Source organism: Argiope bruennichi, chromosome 9, assembly GCF_947563725.1.
Source record: "Argiope bruennichi chromosome 9, qqArgBrue1.1, whole genome shotgun sequence".
Lineage (NCBI taxonomy): Eukaryota > Metazoa > Arthropoda > Arachnida > Araneae > Araneidae > Argiope > Argiope bruennichi.
In genome coordinates, this window is record NC_079159.1 from 48487151 (window position 1) to 48510121 (window position 22971).

Below are 22971 nucleotides of genomic sequence, written 5' to 3' on the forward strand. Positions count from 1 at the left end.
GGAAATTTAAATTTTATACCAGTAGAATATTATAGAATTATTATCAAAGTGTGTAGAATATTAAGTACCTATCATTCCAAAAGTATTAAGAATCTGTCATTCTAAGTGTGTTTGGAATTAAAATATGAGAAACTTCCATTAAAATGCAATAAAATAAAATTTACAAGTTGTTGATTATCTAATAAAATTAAAATGCAATTATAAAGGACATTGTTGATTATCTAGAGAAAAGTAAAATTTATTCATGTAGAATACTAAGTAAATGATAAAGATCTAGTATTCTAAATAGGTGAATAATTCAAATATAAGTTTCTAATTACAATATTATTTATAAATAAAATTGTTGATTATCTACAAAAATTTTAATTTTACACCAGCATAATATTATTATGTACAGAATTAAAACTACATCCTCCTAAGCGTGTATGGAATTAAAATATGAAAATTTTATACGAAATGCAATAAAATAAAATTTACAATTTAAGTTGTTGATTATCTAATGAAATATAAAATTTATGCAAACTAAAAACTAAAAAGAAAATTAATATTGTTCTAAGAATGTAAGTAATTAATTCAGGAGAAATTCTCTCTAAAATAGTATTGACGAGGACCTCTCAACTGTATTGAGAAATTTAACAATTTCACAAGCAGGACAGTAAATAGATTGAGAATCTATTATTTAATATAAGCAAGAAATTATAATAAGAGAGATTCTTATCAAAATGCAATGAAATACAATTTATAAATTAATTCTCAGATTATTCAAATAGCTTCAAAATTTCTGTAAGCAGAGTTTAAAATTTATTACATTGATTATTTTCTAATAAAAACTTAATGGTTCAGCTTATAAATTATATATGTATGAATAGTAAGAAAAATTCCTACGCCTGAAAAATACACTTCTTATTAATATGCAGTAAGTGTTATGAAATTCTACTAATAATCGTTACATAGAGATTGTGGTGGGGGCTGAATATGCATATTCCAATTCTGTACCCTAATTCGAGTATGAAAGAAAAGCAGGCTATGTAATTGGTTTGCTCGGTGGACAGCGTCATTAGCACTCTCGCTTCGCATGCAGAACATTATTTGGTTTTGTTTTCATACGTATCATAACTAAATTGAGTAAATTCGACATATTTCTTTGTAATAATATGCACCCCATTCTCACTTATATATTTGTTTGTCGTTTATAAATATACTACTTAATAAAATTTGGAATTGTTCTCTGTGGGAAATTTTATAATATGTTCCAAATTTGCAAAGCGCTTTACTGAAACCAGGTTGATGAATGTAATTATGTTGTAATTAAAAGTCTAATTAACAAAATATATATAAATAAAATGTCCATATCGTAGAAAGTTATTGATAGTCTTTTTATTACTAAAATGTGTCTTTTTATTATTAAAAAGTAAAAATATTATTAAATGTATAAAGCTTCATAACAAATGAATGGGTGGTTAGAATAAATGCTTTCGTAGACTTGTTATATCTTATTCCCCTTTTTTTACAAATAGATATTTACTATCAGGTATCAGTATTTTAACTGATATTTACTATTTTTAATATCAGTTAAAATTTTAAAAATCTTAAATCGTAACATTTTGATGCATCATTCTTTACAGTGTCGTGTTTATTGTTTTCTTAATATATGCATCGTTTGCTCGGTTTATACAATAATCTTCAGTGTTGGATTATTGCAGAACTTTTAAGGTGTACGTACACACTTGAAGATTTTTTTTAAAAATTTTAACTTTAAAAATCCAGTTTTTTCACAGTAGGTTATTAATATATGTTTAAACTCATTTCAGTGAGAAAAAACTATATTACACTAATTATTAATTAATTAAATAATATTTAAGGAGCTAATTAGCCTATTTTTTGAAACATGATATCTTAAATTCTAATTTGTACAGACACACAATTCTAGGAAATTATGCCTAATATTAGTCTTCATGTTGTCTGCTTCAATCAAGTTATAAAAATATATAGTTTTTTTCTTTTCTTTTTACAATTTTTTTATCAACGATGAATAGAAAAAGCGAGATTTTTTCTGTCATTTTAACTTTTAAACAGCTATTAAAAATTTATTTCTATAAATATAACTTTGATGGAGACACAAAACATCCGCTATTTCATACAGATTATTTTGATATATAAATAACTGTATTTGGTTCATTTCTTATTGATTTATGATTGTTTGAACGAAGCAACATAGTGGAAAAATATTATTCTTCATAAAATGAGTTTTAAAAACACCGTAACTAGAGTTTTCCATGAAAGCACCTCAAGAAAAATAATTATAACCCGAGAAATATTTGGAATATTGGCAACATCTTGGTATCGTTTGAAAGCTAAAGAATCAGAGAACATTATTAAGCAATAAAAATATATTCGATATTTTGAACGATATTCGAAGTTTTAAGTGTGTACTTACATCTTAATTTAATTTTACACAGCATTTTTTATCAAATGCAGTTTTGTAAAAAATCTCGAGATCAAATGAATTTATTATTATTATTAATTGTAAAAATACCTTCTATTTGATGATTATTTACTAGAAAAAAAAATTCAGTGGATCCAAAAGGTAAACATACCATTTCTTTAAAAAATAAATATTTAAAGATGGCGTGTTTTCTGGGAACGAGTCTACGATGTTCGTTTGAGAGGCAAATTGATTTTCCAATTTACGGAAATTTCGCTAAAATACGCATAATAATGAAACTAGGTCAAACTGAAGCTCCATTAATCTCACAATTTCCTGCGTTCGACTCATAAAAAGCTTCTAACTATTAAGGAACGGACGAATCTTTTCTTTAGGTAATAATGTTTTTAAATATAAATAAATGCATGCAGGCTTGAATTAAATTTTGTATTAGTGCTTAGCTGTTGCAAGTTTTTATTCACCCGTTTATTCATCACTACATGAAAAAGCGAAAATGTTTTTCCCTGATATTAATTTAATCAATATCACAAGTGGATTACTACAACCCTAGCTAAGGTACACGAATAAATTTAGAAAATCGGACCACCGCTACAACATTGGTGGAGACAGAGTTTGAGTCTTCAGTGTCATCACCGGCCACGGTACAACCTCTTCCATGGGAGGTTCAATCAGTAGGTCGTAGCCGAAACCACATTATTTCTATACACATCTGGGTGGGAAGAACCAAACACTATACTATGTATAAGCTTCTTATCCTCATATCGTAGGTGTTCCTCGGTGGGACCAATTCAATATATATATAAGATGTTTTTATGTAAATATCGGTGGGACCAATTCAATATATATATATACAAGATGCTTCTATGTAAATATCGGTGGGACCAAGTCAATATATATATATATATATATACAAGATGCTTCTATGTAAATATCGGTGGGACCAAGTCAATATATATATATATATAAGATGTTTTTATGTAAATATCGGTGGGACCAATTCAATATATATATATACAAGATGCTTCTATGTAAATATCGGTGGGACCAAGTCAATATATCTATAAGATGTTTTTATGTAAATATCGGTGGGACCAATTCAATATATATATATACAAGATGCTTCTATGTAAATATCGGTGGGACCAAGTCAATATATATATAAGATGTTTTTATGTAAATATCGGTGGGACCAATTCAATATATATATACAAGATGCTTCTATGTAAATATCGGTGGGACCAAGTCAATATATATATAAGATTTTTTTATGTAAATATAGGTGGGACCAATTCAATATATATGTAAGAGGATTTTATGTAATTATTATGACAAACTGAAATCACAAAAAATTAAATTGAGGGTTATCTTTATGACAATTGATACAAAAAGTTTCTGCATATGAAAAATCTTAATTTAAAAGCAATTTTCTATAAAAAATATTATGACAAACTAAAATAAGGAAAAAAATTAAGAGAAGATTATCTTCATGACGGTTGATTTCAGTATCTTGAATATTATTTTTTTAAAAAAAATTAAGAGTGATTTTAAGCAAAGTGGAAAAAAAAATGAAAAAAAAAAACCCTTCTAAACACATATTTAATACTTTATTACAAACTCCTCCCATAGCCGTTAGACTGAATTAACTAAATACAAAATAAAGAACCACATAACCACAAGCATAAAGAAATAAAAAAACAAAATCCTGCAAATAATGTTTTGAAATTTACACAATATTTGATTTTAATTTTAATAATTTCGAGCACACGTTGCTTGCAAATTAAATAAAATTAAAAATAAAAGAGTTCTCTCTGAAAAGATCACAAAATATTTCCAAGGCCTTAAGCAACCTTATAAGTAGTTACTTACGCTAATCTGACCTTGAATGCGGATTCCTATTCTAGTTCTAAAACTGACGATTAACAAAATAATATCCTGTTAGAATCGGAATTACAGGAGATTTTCTTCGGTGTTCGACCACTTCACGAAAGAAACTAATTTTTCATGAAACTATGAAAAAATAACATAAATTAGTAATCTATTTTTGACATAATTACTGCATGTTCTAGCGTTTTTTTGGTATCATAATGACTTCATTTTTTCTGACTTCGTGGAATTACTTCTTAATGTTTTTAACTACTGTTTTACACGCATAAAACTAATAAGGTACTTTTGATCAACAGTATTTATAACCAACTATAGCCAATGAAAAAATTAAATTCAACGGAATGCGTTAATACGAGGCAAAAAATAATGTTAAAATGTTAATTTCATGTTTATAGGAAATTTCATTATTAATATCAATGATTAAAATTTTTTGAAGAATCTTTAAAATCAATATTAAAGTATTTAGGAACGGATTTTATAAGCTGAATAGCAATGGGAATTCAAAGCCACTTCATAGACGAGTTTCCATCTCCCAAACTTCCACGCCACAGTAGCGAGAGGTCTTTTAAATCATGCATGGTTAATCGTATTTTTAGAGAAATGGAGTAGAGAATCTGGTATACTTCTATTCGGTCACCTTGACTTTATCCCCCCAAATTTCAAGAATTCGCATAAAGAATAATTAGGATATTATGTTTCTACATTATATAATTTCAATGTTTAAAGAACATTCCTTACTTCTTTATAGCTTCTTAGATAGAAAAATTCTAATTGACAACTAATCTGGTATCCTTCACCCCGGTTACCGTGATTTTATTATAAGATTTCCATGGTCTAACAAATTCCAGAATTCATTTACAGAAGAATTAGGATACTATGTTTCTATATAAATATATATATATATATATATTTTTCAACTTCTAAAGAACATTACTTGACTTCTTTATAGCTTCTTAATTAGAAGAATTCTAGTCGACAACTATCTTGCATCCTTGAGTGCGGTTACAGTGACTTTATAATAAGAATGTCATGCTCCTCCAAATTCCAAAAATTCATATTACGAATATTTAGGATATTTTGCTTCTAAATAAGTAAGTATATATTTCTTTAATCAATTTTGAAAGAATATTCCTGGACTTTTTAATAACTTCTTAGTTAGGAGAAATTATATTGGTAACTAATTTGATAATCCTGATTCATAACTTTTTTTTATAATTGCTATTGAATTTTAAATGTTGATTGGCTTTGTTACAGCAACATATTAAGAATCAACACATCTTCTTGACTTATTTAAAAGAAGAAAGCAGCATTTATCTACCTAAAAATAGCATTCTAATATGTCACATTAAAGCTAGTAAATTTTGAAATTCCTAAACTAATAATTCTTACTAATTTAACTAAATCTAATCAGTTAAGTTAGCACCAACTTAGTATTTGTTTCCAATTAAACCGTTTAAGAGTCCTTTTCATCAAACTTATAGCAAATACCAGCTACATGATGGCAACAAACAGATAACAGACGGATCATGAAACATTGATTTTGTTAAAGAACTCAATTCAAATAATTGGACGAGTTAAAACTATTGTGGTGCAACGAAGCAAAAATAAACTCATGCGCAACTTAAAACAATTTGTTATTGAACTTAAAAGCTGCGTAAAATCTCAACTCTGATTTTGTTGATTTACGTGCGTTCGAAAGATTTGAAATACGCATTAGCGTTACCTCTGTTAATCGACGAGAGTTATATTTAAATGTTAACAATGCAAATTAATTTAAATATTAAATGTTTATGTCATCTCACTTTGGATTGCATTATTTTACCAAGAACTCACTTAAATGTATGGCAACACGACTTCTCCAGTTTCGCCTTAGTCATCACATACTGGTGACCTAGGACGTGATTTTTTCTTCAGTTTGAATTACTTTATTTCGATCGACGAAGGTATATGCATATCAGTTTAAATACTATTGACTGATTTATATCTTTTATCAAAGATGATCGACAACACAAGTTTAACTATGCAAAATAATAGCAATCCAGAAATAAACAGTGACTGTAAAACCACCAGTTTTTTGGCGACATAAACCGAAATTATTGTTTTTGCAGCTTGAGGCACAGTCTCCGAACAGATCGCTCAAGATTTAACCAAATATAACATTGCCATTGCTGCATTAGACGAAGATGTGCTAGATTTTGTCGAAGATATACTTAAAGAAGATACATTTGTTGAAGAAGAAGATAGAAGATCACACTATCCTTTTACAACAAAGCATGCTAATAACACTGCTTACTTTTTACATATATCTTATAAAGCGGTAAAGATAATAAGATATAAACATGATTAATGTAAATAATAAAAAATACATAGTCATACAAAAATAATGAGGCACACAAAATAATTCGTTTCACATAAGGCGGTAAAGAAATAACACATTCAAATAACGATGTATAAAAACTAATACGTTCACGTAATAAGGTTCGAATGAGGTGGTACAAATTAATAACATGGTTTTGCATAATAAGGCACAAAAAATAACGCACATTCATATAATAAGGTACAAAAAATGAAACATATTCATGTAGCGAAATACAAAAATAACACCTATTTATACAAGGCGGTAAAAATAATAAATATTCATGTACGCGGCGCAAAAATTGTTGCACCCAATAGTGAACAATATTTTGAGATTTCGTGTTACCGTCCTCATAATTAAAGCAACGGAGAAATACATACTTTTACAATACATACTTTACTAACACAACGGAGAATACTTACTTTTTATAATTTTGAGACTTGTGTAAAATTGTTGTTTCAATATAACCATATTATGCCGAATCTGCTTTATGAACTGATTAGCTTGAAATTGTGTTTTTATACTTCTCTGTCGTTATTGCATTCTGTAATCCAATATTCGAAATATAATTCAAAAATAGCATTATTTTCGAACAAACCAAACTATAATTTATTATTATTCAAATTTTTATAAGATAAAAATTTGATATAACAATACGCAGTGTTAAATAACAAATAATTCAATAAAAAAGTGCTATATGGCCCAAAACAAAGAGAAATAGAACAACGCAATTCATTTAATTTTTGGTGAAAGATATCCAGGTTTATAAATAATATTTATGAGTGGAACGAGACAGAATTTCGTGACAAACTGGTTTCAAAACAACGGCATTTTCAAAGATATTTCATATCTTCTTTAAACATTCTAGGAATGGTTATAAAAATAGAGTGTAAGTAAGTTCCGACATGGCATATTCCGACAGAAAAAACTGTTGCTGTACAGTATTGGATGCAGAAAATACATGAAACTTTCTTCTAAGTATTTTATTCTAAATCTTAGAAAAGAATTGTTTTTTTTATATTGAAAAAAAAAAATAAGAGAAATCTTTGAAAATTTCCAGATTAACTTTAAGCAATTTCTTTATTTTCATACAAAACAAAAACTGGTTTTTAAGCAGCACTTAAACCATGGTGACAATTTTTTTCCAGAATTAGTGAGTACTTCAAAAGAATTCATATCAGCCTACTAGAAAGACAGCTAGTAGAGTTTAGTTGGAAGGAATGTTATTGATTCAAGCATATATCGTCTACCGAGGAGAGAAGAAGAATTTAAAACTTGTGCGAAAATATTTATAGTAGGCTCGTTTCATGACACCTGTGGTAAAACTAGATGACTTTTTTCTTCGATCTCTGCTTAAAAACTTGTCAAAACACTGTTGTATTTTTGGAATATTCTGTTTCCTATGAATTCCTAAAGTTTCAAAATATACTCCCGCTTTCTCTTTGTAGCAAAGAAAAAATTTCTTCTTACGTACTTCTTCAGTATAGTCAAATTTTTCACTCAGTCTTTATAAAAAAGTTACTAAGTGGGATATGTATGCATTATATTCCTCCGTATACATTGTCATTGCCACAAATTAATTTTAAGATTCATAGTACATATAAAGTAATCAAAAAGGAATTTTAATCATTTCCATTCAAACTGCTGGCGTGCGAAATGTAATATAGATGTCCAAATTTGATGTCAAGATCATGTATGAAGTTTCAGTCATTTGGTTTGTGGTATTTATAATTTATGGTGTTCACTTTTATGAAAATAGATTATTCAGGAAATAAATCATGACTTCCTGATTTTAGAAAATTCACGGTTATAAATGAAGTTAGAGCCAAATAATTTTTTTTTTAATCATATGATAATATGATGTTGTTTTGGTTTGGCAAAAGATAAAGAGCATAGTGCGCAAGAAAGAAAAGAAAAGAAAAAGATGGGAATCAATGCGAAACAGCAAGGAGGGGTATCGAAAGGCAGATTATATATTATAATGATAATAATTCACTAAAACTCTCATTTCCAATTTTTCTAGCTGGTAAAAATGGTTTTGGAACTCTGACGATTTTGAAATGGGAAAATAACATCACTTTTCTAAAAGTTGAAGCTTAAGCAATGCAATAGTCATATGATCATCCCAAATAATTTTAAGCCAAATTTTTGCAAAAAAAGTTTTGGAGTTCGAACGATTTTGAGATGAAATAGATTTTTTTTTTTTTTTTTTTTTTTTTTTTAAATATCGGCGCATTTGCAATCTGATAGACACGTGATTGTTTCAAACTGGTTTAAAAAATCATGTTTTCACATGATAACTTGAAATTTGCGATAGCGGATTTCAATTTCTTTAATTGCTGTTATTAAATAAGAGAAAAATTATTTAATGGCTGCGGACATTATATAAAAGTGTCCTCAAATGGCTTCAACGCTGCCTCAGTAACTTCGAGTAATTATTCATATCAATTTCAAGTAAATTGACTTATATTTCAATCAAACTGATGTGAAATCAACACTTCAGTCCATCTAAATCAAATCATTTAACACCTAAAGACAATTCTCACTGGAATCAAGGCATGAAATGATTTTTTTTTTCTAAATGATTATTACAAACAAAATCTTTTCAAAATCATCAGCAATTTACTAAATGTTTCCAAATATAAGCGTATTGAATTCTAAAATAACATTCAGAAATAGTGAAGAGCAGATAAATAATGTTACTAACTTTCAATTGAAGATATGTTAAAATCTATTTTGTAATTTTTAAATTCGAGGATTTGAATGTTCTGTCAAACTGATAATAACAATAACTGATGAACAATTTAATAAATAGTCTATATGATGTTATCATTATAGCTGATATGAGAATTCTCTAAAGCAATCAAATTTTTTAGAACTGTATTATTTATGGTATTTAAATACAGTGGAATTAATGTATATAATTTTTCAAATTATCAATATCTTTTGATGATAAATCTCCTCTCTTAAAATTGAAATATATATATATTTTATATATATATATATATATATATATATATATATATATATATATATATATTCTTAATTTTTCAATGATGTTATTGTTTATTCACAACAGATGCATTCTCTAATTGTTTTAATGTAATTTTTCACAAATATTTGGAAAATGTTCTTTTAACACACAGAAACTAAGCCTTTAATTTAATGCGGCTATGCTGTAAATAATGAGTCTGGCGTTATACAACTTTATTCTTAATTTTTTTTTTTATTACGATCACAAGCAGTTTATTTCAAACAGATATCTTTTAATTGTTCTAATACAATTTTCGGAAATATTTGGAGAAATTTTTCCCATTACACTGACAGAAAGTCTGTAATTAACTGCGGCTATCTTGAAAAATCAATACGAGTTCGGCAGAAGTATGTGGCCACTTTTTTGATGCGAGGCAATCAAGAGAAAATAGAAAGCCACAATAACATCGTCACCGTCATTCCCCGGAGGTTCCGATATCGTTCGATACATCACCAAGAGAAATGAAGAGGGGTAAATAGTATCGAAGAAGACATCTCAGATTGTGTCGCAGTTTCCCGAAAAATAACATAGTGTGGCGTAATGTTATTTGATGCTGAAAATTAATAAATATGTAATGGATTTATGTTATGAGTATCTCTTTATTAGTTGCGAATGAATGCTTGCTTTTTTTAGTTTAGAGTTTGTAGGATAATAAAAATTATTGTGAAAGTTAGCTTATTTGAATTGCATATTACCTCGCATCTTCTTGTATTTTATCAATAAATAATAGTTATGTTATTTTTATGATGGAAATTAAAATTTTTGTGCTGAATATATAAAATATGTATATTCTTTATTAGTTGAGAGTGTGGTTGAGATATTGCTGGCTCAATGGTTGCCTTCAGGAGAAATATTGTGGGGTCGAGTTACCTCCACTCTAATGACGGATTGTACCTTCTAAGGGAGGGCATCTACCTTTGCCGATAATGACAGCTGGAATATACGTCAGTGATGGATATTTTACAACTCACATTTCTATATAGTTTACTATTCGTAATGGCCGGTTATTCACATTCAACGGAAGTCTCAGAGTTCAAAGCTCTAAGTCGAAGAGCTGTTTTTTTAAAAATCATTATTTGGGAATGATTAATTAGTAATTGTAATCAAAAAAAATTTGCAAATGTGTATCTATTTGAATCTTAGAAAACTTATGGTTAATCGAAAAATATTATTTGACGTAATACTATTTGATGCTGAAAATTAATAACTATTTATAAGTTCGTTAATGGATGATAATGATTGATTATTACACTTTAAAACTCGTAAAATTAAGATAAAATATTGTGGAAACTAATTTATTTGGTACACAATAGTTGGAATTCTCATAATCTTTTATCGCATTAGATAAAATTTCTTGCGAATCTTTATTTGAAAGTATATATAAAATGCCCCATTTTCAAATATAATTAAAGAATCTAACTTAAGTTGTGCTAGATTTTCTATCATGTTCGGATTAAAATGCTATTCAAGTTAAATATTGAAAATAATAAAGTTAAACCAAATGAAAATTTCTCCTTCAAAATATCACATAAAATTAAGGTAATGTCATAAAGTCTTCAGGGCTTTAACCTTCTTTTTATTTTTTATAATTCTAGTCATGGGACATAAAATATTCATTCTATTTCAAATAGAAACAATAAAAACAATTGCGAGTATGTAGGATTTAAATTCATCATCGAAAAAGAATCACCAAAAATGGGTAAATATTTATTAAAAATCTGATTTCATAGCAATTCAATTATGAATAAAATATAACAGCTAAATAATTTTTCCAAGAGAAAATGTAATTATGCATATATTTGCTATTTTTATGGTATATAACTTGACAATGAATTCACATACATGTTTGATGTAATTATAATAAAGTCATTGAATAAATAAAGATTGAATCTCGAAGTAGCAAATTAATGCTAAAATATTTTATATGGTTTATTTCATAACATGTAAAAATTTAAATTAAAAGTCATAAAAATATAATTTAGTGACAAATATTTTATGCTACTGATAGAACTGTTTTATTAAGCACAACTACCTAAATTTAAACAAAACAATTGAAATAAACTTCAATTTCTACAAAGCACACATTGAACCTTTAGCTTACGGCTCGGTACAACAGTTGTACCAGTAACGAGTTTGAATTTCGTTCCCCCACTTGAACTTTCCAGCTGAACCCTAATTGCCTCGTAAAATCGCTTCCCTTTTGTGTCGCACCCCTTAGGGTCAGGAGATTTCGTCCAGCAGTTGTTATTATCATTTGTAAACACGTGAGTCTTGTGAACCCTGCTTTGGCGACATTTTTTTAAAGTAACATTCCTAAGAGGTATGGAATGAGTTTGCATAATTTTATTTGTGGGAAATACTAGTTGAAAACTTTCGTCTTTCCCCCTGTTTCTTAATTTTTTAACTTTATAAATTCCTTAATATTTTAACTTAATATAATTTTGTAACTTTATAATAATATATGGTTATAGTCCATCTATTTGTCTAAATATTTGAACCAAGAATTTACTTGAAAGAATTCACTAATCATTTGAACAAAAATAATTTCTGACGGAATAGCATTATGAAGGTAATCGGCACCCTAGACAGATTGTTACTTCTTGGCTCCCATTCATCACAAATAATGCAGAAAAACTAAATGGAACCTCGGTTTTTTTTTTTTTTTTCACTCTGTCATTATATTTTACATTGAAAAGTGACAAAACACTTTGTTTTGTCTTCATGCTTACCCCTCCCTTTTACTGGAGCCTTGGGCATATATACTTCCCAGTCACTAATGTTATTAGTCTAACACAGTATTAGTCTAATACACCTACCATTTTTTCCAGCTTTGAATTTTAATACTAGAACTGAATATATTCTTGCTAAAAATACAGTTTGGTTTTGATTTTTAAGTAAACTGTCGGTTTTACTATTACTTTTCATAATTTATGAAATCGATTGATTTAATAATTTATAATTAATCATTCATTAAAAGTTATAATTCTACTTTTAAATTATTGAAAGGGGTTGTTAAAATCTATCAAAAATAATGATTAGTAGTTCTTCTATATCAGAAGAGAAATATTAAAATCTTTATACCTTCATTTCAATTGACTGAGGCACTTAATTTATTCCAGAAATATTGTATTGAAATAAAATAAAGTAGCTGCATAAAAAATGTCAGAAATTCTAGATTTAATTTTAAGCATTTCTGAAAGATAATCTAAATCAGCTGCTAATAAAACCTGTATTTAATAACGAATGCTGATCATTTAGAATGCAAGATATATTGTTTTAAGTTTTTTTTTTAAAGTTTTTTGCTAACTACTTTTCAACGTAATATTAACGCAATGTAATCTTATGTATCGAATTCTAAATAAACCATATCTAATCTTACTTTTTAAAAATTAATTGTCTTAAATCTGGTGATTACCTACGTATTAGTAAATTTTTCTGTAGAAAAAATATTTTTTTGTTTTAATTCAGGTATTTATTGTCTGCAAAATTGAGCATAGTTTTCAAAAATACTACACTGCAATAAGTAATTGAAATTCTCAAGAAAAAAAAATATCACTCTAAATTGTAAGAATAAACAATAGAATAGGAAAACTTACTAGTAATTATATTAAAAACCGTTCGAACTATGTTAGGAATAAAAACTATATTCGATTTCTATGGGAGCAATATAATATTATAAAAACATGTAAAGATGTTTTTAATTTGCAAAACAGCAGCTAATTGTTATCTGTGTAATGCGCGAAGAGATGTGAATACTTTTAGAAAGAATATATACATAATTAGTATCTATAGCACATTATATATAAATCGTTACATTTTATTAAAATTGATGAGTTAAAATTTTAAAAATGAAATAAAATTCACAATGCTGTGTTGAAGCGTTGTCAGCTAAATTCACAGCTTCAGTAAAGCTTGAGAAACTGATTTAATTTTAAATATAATTGAAAAATTGTAAAATTATTGTTTAATGTACTAAAGTATTCAGCAGATACCGTATTTGCAATTTATTTAGTATCATAATATTTAATATTTAATGCAATATTTTCTCCTACAGAATTGATGGAATAATTTTCAGGAAAAAAAAATAAATAAAACTGAGATTAAAAGCCTTCTCTAGGATTCGGATGAGGCGAACCCGCAAAAAAAAAAAAAAAAAAAAAAAAAGCAACCCCTTACTACGAATGGGACAGATGACCCATTAACTCTACGGGGGGTTGAAATCGAAGAGGTTATTTTCAACAAACGCCTTTAAAAGAAGGGGAAAGCATCTTCTAGTTTCTCTCACTGAATGCCCGTATTCAAAGTACAGTAGACTCCCGATTATCCGCGCCTGCCGCACTAAGTTTTTTTTTTACTTCCAAGCAAAGAGAAAATGCTTCCAAACCAAGAAGCAAACACAAATGACTGATTTCTTCAAAAATGTGTAGTTTTACAGTTAAGCTTTTGTAATTACATAATACATTACAGTATTAAAACAGTACACATGTATTAATTTTTCTGTGTATCCTTGACGCCTCTCGTAAATACAAAGCACTTTTCTGCTTTCATTAACAAAATGCATTTTAAGTTAGTTTTGAGTGATATACTAAAATATTAAGCGTTAGTTAATCATTTCCTGCTGTTTATTTTACGTTTTATTGCACATAAAACGATTTTTCAAAGTTGGAATGACTGTTTTCTCTTTTGCTATACCCACTTTTAGCTTTTTTCGGATTATCCGCGATTTTTGTTATCCGCGACGGCCGTGCCACCCAATTCCGCGGATAATCGGGAGTGTACTGTAACTTATTCGAGTTTGGGTTGCCGAAGCTTAAAGGTTGAAAAGGCTTTGGAATAATGTAAGAATGAATGAAAATTTGTTTTAATTGGCGTTTTCAATTATGTGCATATTTAATTTTATAATAAACAGAAAAAATTTCTTATAGGTGAATTATTGTAGGAATAAACGAAGATAAGAAATTATATTAATTTTTTTATAGTTTTTTTTTATAAGGATTTTATCCATATTAGCAGTCATTTAAAAAACAAAATTCCGTTTGAAAATTACGAAACTTTTTGTAACATGAATAGGAAAATACAATTATTTGTCTGACACAGGAATTTCTCTTAAACAATTAAAAATAGCGACTTGAAAATTATTTTGACACAATTCAAGGTCAATTGTGATATTTTTAACTTTCGAAATTGATTATTTTTAGATTTTTTCAGTTAAGCAAAGAAGAAAGGAGATTACTCAAAATAACTAAATAAAAATTATTATTTAAATGAATATAAAATAGAGAGGGAAATATTTATATTTTTGGCATATTTCTGATTGGTAATACAAGCTATAAAGGAATTTAATAAAGTAAATATTTTATCATAAAGAATAATAATATATATAATGAGTTAAAGCTAATTTTATATTAAAATAATCCTGCCGTTTTTGGCGAACAAATGTTCATCCACCATATCCATTGCTTTAATTTAGTAACCTCAACTATCTATTATAAATCACTATCACACCAAATATTATGAAATATCACAAAAGTATTTGTTGAGACAGTTGAAAGTAACAACTAAATAGTAGTAAATGTTCGACCACAAGTTCGTTATTATTGGAAAATTTTGGAATCTACTGTATGTGAAGTAAAATCCAATTTCAACGTGATTTCAAAATTATATTCTAATATTTATATAATATTGACAAATTACTTTAGAAATACAATTCGTAGGAGAGCGGTTAAAATCGAGAAAATATAAAGCTCATACGGAAGACCATAAACATAATAATAAACATAAGTTCGCATAGTAAGAGTGCGATAATTAAAGTGAAAACGAGTTTAAAAAAAAAGAAACCAAACGATATTCCCGCGACCCTTTGCGGATCGTGATTAATTATTAAAAAGTAAGAAACCAAACAATAAATTAGTATCGCCAACTGAAGATGACGTCACTTTATAGAAACGCTGCACATCAATCGTTAAAATATACATGCAAAATAGAAATATGGCCAACCATTTTTGCAAAACATAGTCGAAATCGGCTCAGTTGTTGCAATTGGAGTTAAATCAAGGAATTTTAGGGGGTAGAGGTAAAAAATTGGAGGACGGCCGGGAGTATCAAAACGTTGATGATGTCATAAGCTTTCAAATGAAATATAAATTGGCGTAATTGTTACGATGGTAGGGATTGGGGGGCGATGTTCCATTTTTATTCGAATAGAATATTATTTTCTCTGTATTTTCCGTACAGTGAAGTAATATTTTTTTGAGTTTTCTCTCAATAATGGAAAAGGAAAAAGGCAGAGAACCCTTGAGAAAATACCAAGAGATAATGAACATTCATTTAAAATAAAAATGATGAAGCAGATCATTGTAGGGATTGGAGACTAGTTCTGTAAAGAGAGATTTAGTTGATTTATCTTCCCTGGAGGAGTAATTTATTATTATTATTATTATTTTTTTACTTTAGAGGCTTTGTGAAAAAAATTACTTATTTATCTATTTATTTTCACTTCTGATTGTAGGCATAATATTATTTAAGCAGATGCTTGTTGTTTATAAATATTTTTCAAAACTAAATGGATCTCTTTGCATGTGAAATAAAGAGGAATCATCAATTTTACTTGATGAATTTTGTAGCATTATCCTAATATTTCATTATACAGAAAAATCGTACTCTTTAGAAACTTATTTACTTGGCAAAACCGTTTATAAAATTTAATGAACCATCTTGCAACTTTTGACAACCCAACTACCCCAGGCAGTTACTTTTTTTTTTTTTTTTTTTTTTTTTTACGTAATCGAAAATTTACAATTGCAGGTGATTAAAATTCTGAAATTATAATGACAATCAAAACTAAAGATAACTGAAAATAAAAACTTTATAATTTGATAATTTATCAATGATTGTATCATAATGATTAATGTTTTAATTTGTGTGCTTGATTATACCAAAGAATATTAATAAATAGAGCAGCCAAGAGTGAAATAAACAAAACATGATAAATATTTCAATATTTGCAAAATTTCTAAATGTTAGTATTAGTATATAACGATTTTATATAATTAAAGGTGACAACTTAATCTTGTAACCAAATAAAGGATTATTAAATACAGTAAATAATTTGATTAATTTATATGCGTTATATTAATATTTATATCTTTGCTTATCATAAAAAATTTTACGAGCCTATCAATACATTATTCAGTTATTATTTACATAATTCACACAAAAATTGGAAAAATAATTCACACAGGAGGAAATACTATGCATTTCTATCTTTTGAAATATTTTTCATGTGAATATATTCAATGATTTCACCCATAAATTGTATACTACTTAAAACACATTAACTTCATTTAAAACCTGAACCGCAATTTCACTGCCAACTGTTCTTAAAAATCCAAGATTCATTTTCTTCCTTAATACATATTGTAACTTGTTTATTATGTATTAGTTTTTTTTATTTGTTATCTAAATTTCATTTATATGTTTTCATTAATTTTTTAGTGGCTAATAAAAACATCATCCATTAAATTTTCACATCATTCACACTTCAACCGAAGAAATAATTCACATAAAAGGAAATATAATCCATTTCAACATCCGGAATAGTTTCTAGGTGGAAACATTTGACGATTCCATCTACGGACTCTGCATTGTTTAAATGCATATGAACCATCCTTTAGAACCTGAGCCGCCCTTCCATTGTCTGACATCCTGAGTAGATGAAGATTCATTTTCTTCTTTAAAGTGGAAGAACAATAGCGTTGAGAAACGACATATTTAAAAGCAGTAGTCCCTTTTTTTTTAAAAGGGATGTAGCTGTATCACATGTTCAAGTTCCCTTTATTTAATTCAGAGGAGAATGAATGTCCTGTAGGGGCACGAGCCAATTAGGTATTTCTTGGAAGAGCCTTAAATAGCTTCCTTCCAGAGAAAAAAAAAGAATGTTTGTTATTGATTTAATAAGGCAGAGAATTCTAAGATTGTTGAACGCTTTTTTCAGAAAAAGCATCGTATTATTCTATTCAATATTTTAATACTCGTTTTTACTTAAAATTATAAATATTAGGGTTCAGTTGCATTTATTTTCCGAGTATATTTTTCTGGGAATATCGCATATCATTTATTAATGGAATCTTATTTTACATAGTTCATTATGTGCTAGTTATACTTATTTTACGAATAAATTTTTCTGTTTATTAATAGTAGCTAAAGTTCATGTTTATTCAGTCGTGTTTTTAGATAATCATAGTGAAATTTCATATTTGATGTTGAATCAAGTTTATTTATGAATAGGTTTTTTTCCCTTAACATGTGAGGGAGGAAGATCATGCTTATTTCGTTTTATTTATTTTCTGAGTATATTTTTTGAGTGTGTCTCATATCATTCATTTATGAAATCATACTTTACATAGTTCAAAATGAGCTAATTATACTTGTTTTTATATAGATTTTCCGTTTATATGTGGTTGCTAAAGATCATGTCTATTCAGTTTTTTTTTGTTAGATAATCGTAATGAAATTTCATATTTGGTGTTGAATCAAGTTTATTTATGAATATATTTTTTCTTAACATGTGATCGCAAAAGATCATGTATATTTTATTTCGTTTTTAAATAATCATGAGAAATTTAATATAGATATTTAATTATGTTCATTATAAGAATTTTTTTTCATACTCGGAAGAAAAAAAATCATCTTTACAATTTTTTAAATATTTTTTTTTATAATCTCCACAGAATCCAACATTGATGTTTAATCAAGTTCATTTTATGAATTTTTTTCTTTTAATATGCGGTTGAAAAATATTTCTCATTCTTATTTAAACTATCACAAGAAATTTAATATCACTGTTTAATCAAGGTTATTTTACTTGTTTATTTGCACTTCATTTTTGATTTCAAAAGATTTATTTAATCATTTTAAACAGTTAAAGGAATTTTGAGGTCTCATTCATGATGATAAAAGGGTTTTTTTTTATTACTGGGATATCCTTAATTTTCTAAAATTAATAAGGTTAAATTCATTAAATTTTAAGGCAAAATGTTTTATTTATGGTATACGTAACCTAGATATTAAGATAAAGGCCGATTCTAATTGATGTCTACCCAAAGTTGAAGTTCTTTGAAAGCAAAAATTTATTAAGCAGATTTATTTAAATGATACCTTTTAATCATCACTTATAGATTCACAATTTTCATGTTGAAAGTGAAAATATCATAGAAAATTTAACACCGGGTTCATTTGCAAGACAATTATATACGTTTTTCAAAAAAAAAAAAAAATGCTTATAATTTTTAATGAAATTGGAGAATTATGTGAAATCAATTTAGCATTTAAACTTCAATTTTTTAGTATGTAGGTATTAATGGCTCATATTGATTTTATCTTCCTCTTGAAATTCGAAACTGTAAAAGAAATTCAAAAGATTTTAAAAAGATATATAACAATATAAAGGAAAGAATATTTCTTCCCCTTTTAATTAAACGCACTGAACTATTGTTATCTAGAGACATTTTTGTCTTAATAGAATAATATATCTTTTGTTTTAAGCATAAATAATTTTAATTAATGATTTGTTATTCCAAAAACTACATAAAGAGAATTCTTTATAATTTTAAATAAAGATAAGTTCCTACTAATACCACTAAAGATAATTCTCGAGACTTCCAAAACACACTTAAATTTACATATTTATATAGCAAAGAATATAAAATGCAGTTGTTTTATGCAGATAGAGTTTTAAAAATATATAATTGAAAGTGGAAGCATAATTCTCAAAATAAGATTGAGGAATAATTATTTTTTTTCTTGTTTAAGTAGAAACTTTTTAAAAGTTGTACAATTTATTATATTTTTGTCTGAAACTTAAGAGATAAAACTTATATTCTTATAATTCTATTAAGAAGATCTCAAAAATATGCTTCATTAGTTTTCATACTGATTTCAACGTGTTCCATATTCAATTAAATGGTGGAAGATTATCTAAGTACATAAAGTCGATGTTTAATTAAATGATTTTCTTAAAACATCTCTCTTTAAAAGCAATAATTAAAGAAAAGGATGATGAAATTTAAAAAGAAATAAAGAAATTATAAGAGGCATATTAATTTTTGAATCTTTATAAAATTCCCTCTATTTAACAAAATTTAGGTGATATAACAGACGTTAAATACAAGAAATTATTTAAACATCGGCGTTATGGACAGAACATAATAAGAATCGTAATCCAAAACATGAAACCTCGTTTTCCTAAAGTGTAACAAAAAGGAATTAATGTTTTCAATGCCAAGGCTTGAGAAAAAGGAAGGAAAAGAATAAAAATAGCATTCAGAAAACCTCTCTTTTGCTAGAGGTCATAATTAATGAAGTTGAAAATAGAAACAATAAATAAGCTAAAAACCAAAACAGCAACCGAACAAACGCATATATCATCCAGCAGCAAAACACTTCGATGAACGTTCTATTGCACCAAATAAAAAAAAATATAAAAAAATACCATTATTAACACATTTTAACAGAATCGACTGCACATGTTTCCATTATTTAAGCCCAGATTTCATTATTTTTTCTGCAGAGACGAAATTTAATCCCATACAGAGCATAATCGTTTTCTTCAGCCAATTCTTGACAGCATTGATATATTTTTTTCCCCAAAAAAGTATTTAAGAACGCAAAACACGAACCTTATTAATGCGTAATTATATTTAATTCATTAATTCTGAATGTAAAAGTTATGATTTCTTCTTTTGCTAATTAGAACAATAAAGTTAATCAGACTGAAATTGCAAATAATGACCTTCAGTATTGGCTTTTTTATTCGTTGTTCATTAATTTTATTGTGATATAGTAGTATTAAGTATTTAATAGCTAACTAGGTAAAGATAATTTCAGATTATTTTTTTATAAAAAATGCAAGGCATGCACGACTTTCAAAGAGGATTTTTAATGCTTCTTTGTCGACTTATTGAAATCAAATTTCGATTGAGATCTACCAGTTTTATTACAAGAATAAATACTAAATTTTCTTCAATTTCTGAATATACTTTTTTATGTTACTCGAATATACAGACCAACAAACGGTCAACCGTTTGACAGTTTAATTCAAATTTTTACACAGATCTACACTTTCGTAAATAAAACCGTTTATCGAATTTCACTAATCTAGCGTTTTATTTTGTATTATTATGCTCATGCTGATTTTCACCATTTCTGTCTGTGATGGCTTTCTGCGAATGAGTTTCTTTCAAAATTTACACACATCTATGAATTTAAGATAAAGATCATATAATGAACTCACAAAGCTTTTTTTTGAGATATGGTTATTTACAGACAGACAGACAGACAGATAAATATAATTTCATTTTTTTTTCTTCTTTTGACTCATGGAGGTATGAAAAGCGAAGTTTTGTCAAAATCATAATTTCAAATTTCTTGATTACTGTACATTCTATTTTCGTATGCCTCGCATATGGTAAAGTAAAAAACAGATCAATTATTATTTCATTTTTGTTTTTTATTCCCTTCCGAGGCAAGCTTTTTAATTGCATTAACATGCAACGTCTGACTATATGCAATTTTTTCTAGATATTGTCTAACACCCTGAATTAAATATCCAAATTAGATCATGGTAAAATTTCTTAGAGGACGAAAGACAGCATAGAAATCTATTAAAGCTTTTGTATTCATAATTAAGTGAAAACAGTAATTTAAATTTAAGAAATTTTCACCCTTTAATCATAAGAAAAAATAATGAACGTAAGCTTCTTTTAGAGCTAATTTAGTTTAATTAAATTAACTCTTCTTTGCATGACTTTTGTTTTGGACATAAATCAGGGTGGTTTAACTCATGCTCTAGATTAAAGGAAAAATGTTTAAAAAATCCTAGTATAAATAAATAATATAATATAATTAAAAAATATAAATAAATAATAAAATATCCATCATCAAGCCAATTTACATGTTAAGATTAGTACAAAATCTTCAAAGTCCCTCTCTTCTAAATTTCTCTTTTCATTATTTTTTTATTAGCAAAAAAATCTGAGTTTAACTATAAAAAATACTAATCTTAAAATTCACCCTGTAATCATAAAAAAAAATAATGAACGTAAGCTTCTTTTAGAGCTAATTTAGTTTAATTAAATTAACTCTTCTTTGCATGACTTTTGTTTTGGACATAAATCAGGGTGGTTTAACTCGTGCTATAGATTAAAGGAAAAATGTTTAAAAACTCCTAGTATAAATAAATAATATAATATAATTAAAAAATATAAATAAATAATAAAATATCCATCATCAAGCAAATTTACATGTTACCTCTCTTCTAAATTTCTCTTTTCATTATCTTTTTATTAGCAAAAAAATCTGAGTTTAAAATAAAAAATACTAATCTTAAAATTCACCCTGTAATCATAAAAAAATAATGAACGTAAGCTTCTTTTAGATCTAATTTAGTTTAATTGAATTAACTCTTCTTTGCATGACTTTTGTTTTGGACATAAATCAGGGTGGTTTAACTCATGCTCTAGATTAAAGGAAAAATGTTTAAAAAATCCTAGTATAAATAAATAATATAATATAATTAAAAAAGAACAATATGATGGAAATATCCATCATCAAGCAAATTTACATGTTAAGATTAGTACAAAATCTTCAAAGTCCCTCTCTTCTAAATTTCTCTATTCATTATCTTTTTCTTAGCAAAAAAATCTGAGTTTAATTATAAAAAATACTCAAGGAATCGCACGTTTCTTCCAACCACAACAAACAATCGAATGACAAGTTCAACCAAAACTTCAAAACTCCTAATGATTATGATATTTGATTCTTTTTGAAAGCTACGTTTCTTATTACGCAATAGTCGTGAAAAATTTGCCAACAACAACCAATTTATAGTATACCTGTTTTGAGTAAAATGTTTTGCTCATTAAATGTTATGATGAAAATTTCCATTATCGTGCAAAGAAGGGTTAGAGGTTTATTTTAAAGCTATGCGAGAGCTATATTGGAAAAGTTCTCATAATATTGAAGAAGACGAGGAGACAAATTTTCACAAATCCGAAATTCCGCACCACACCATCTTTATTTTACGAGGATCAACATCAAAACAATAACCATTGACAATGATTTGAAGTACACCATGCAAATATAGATAGTGAACCAGGAAACGGACATACTTAAAATATACTGAAAACTTCCGACACATCCTTTCAAAATGGAGTTAAAGATAGAGCGATGGAAAAAAGAAAGCAAACAAGCACT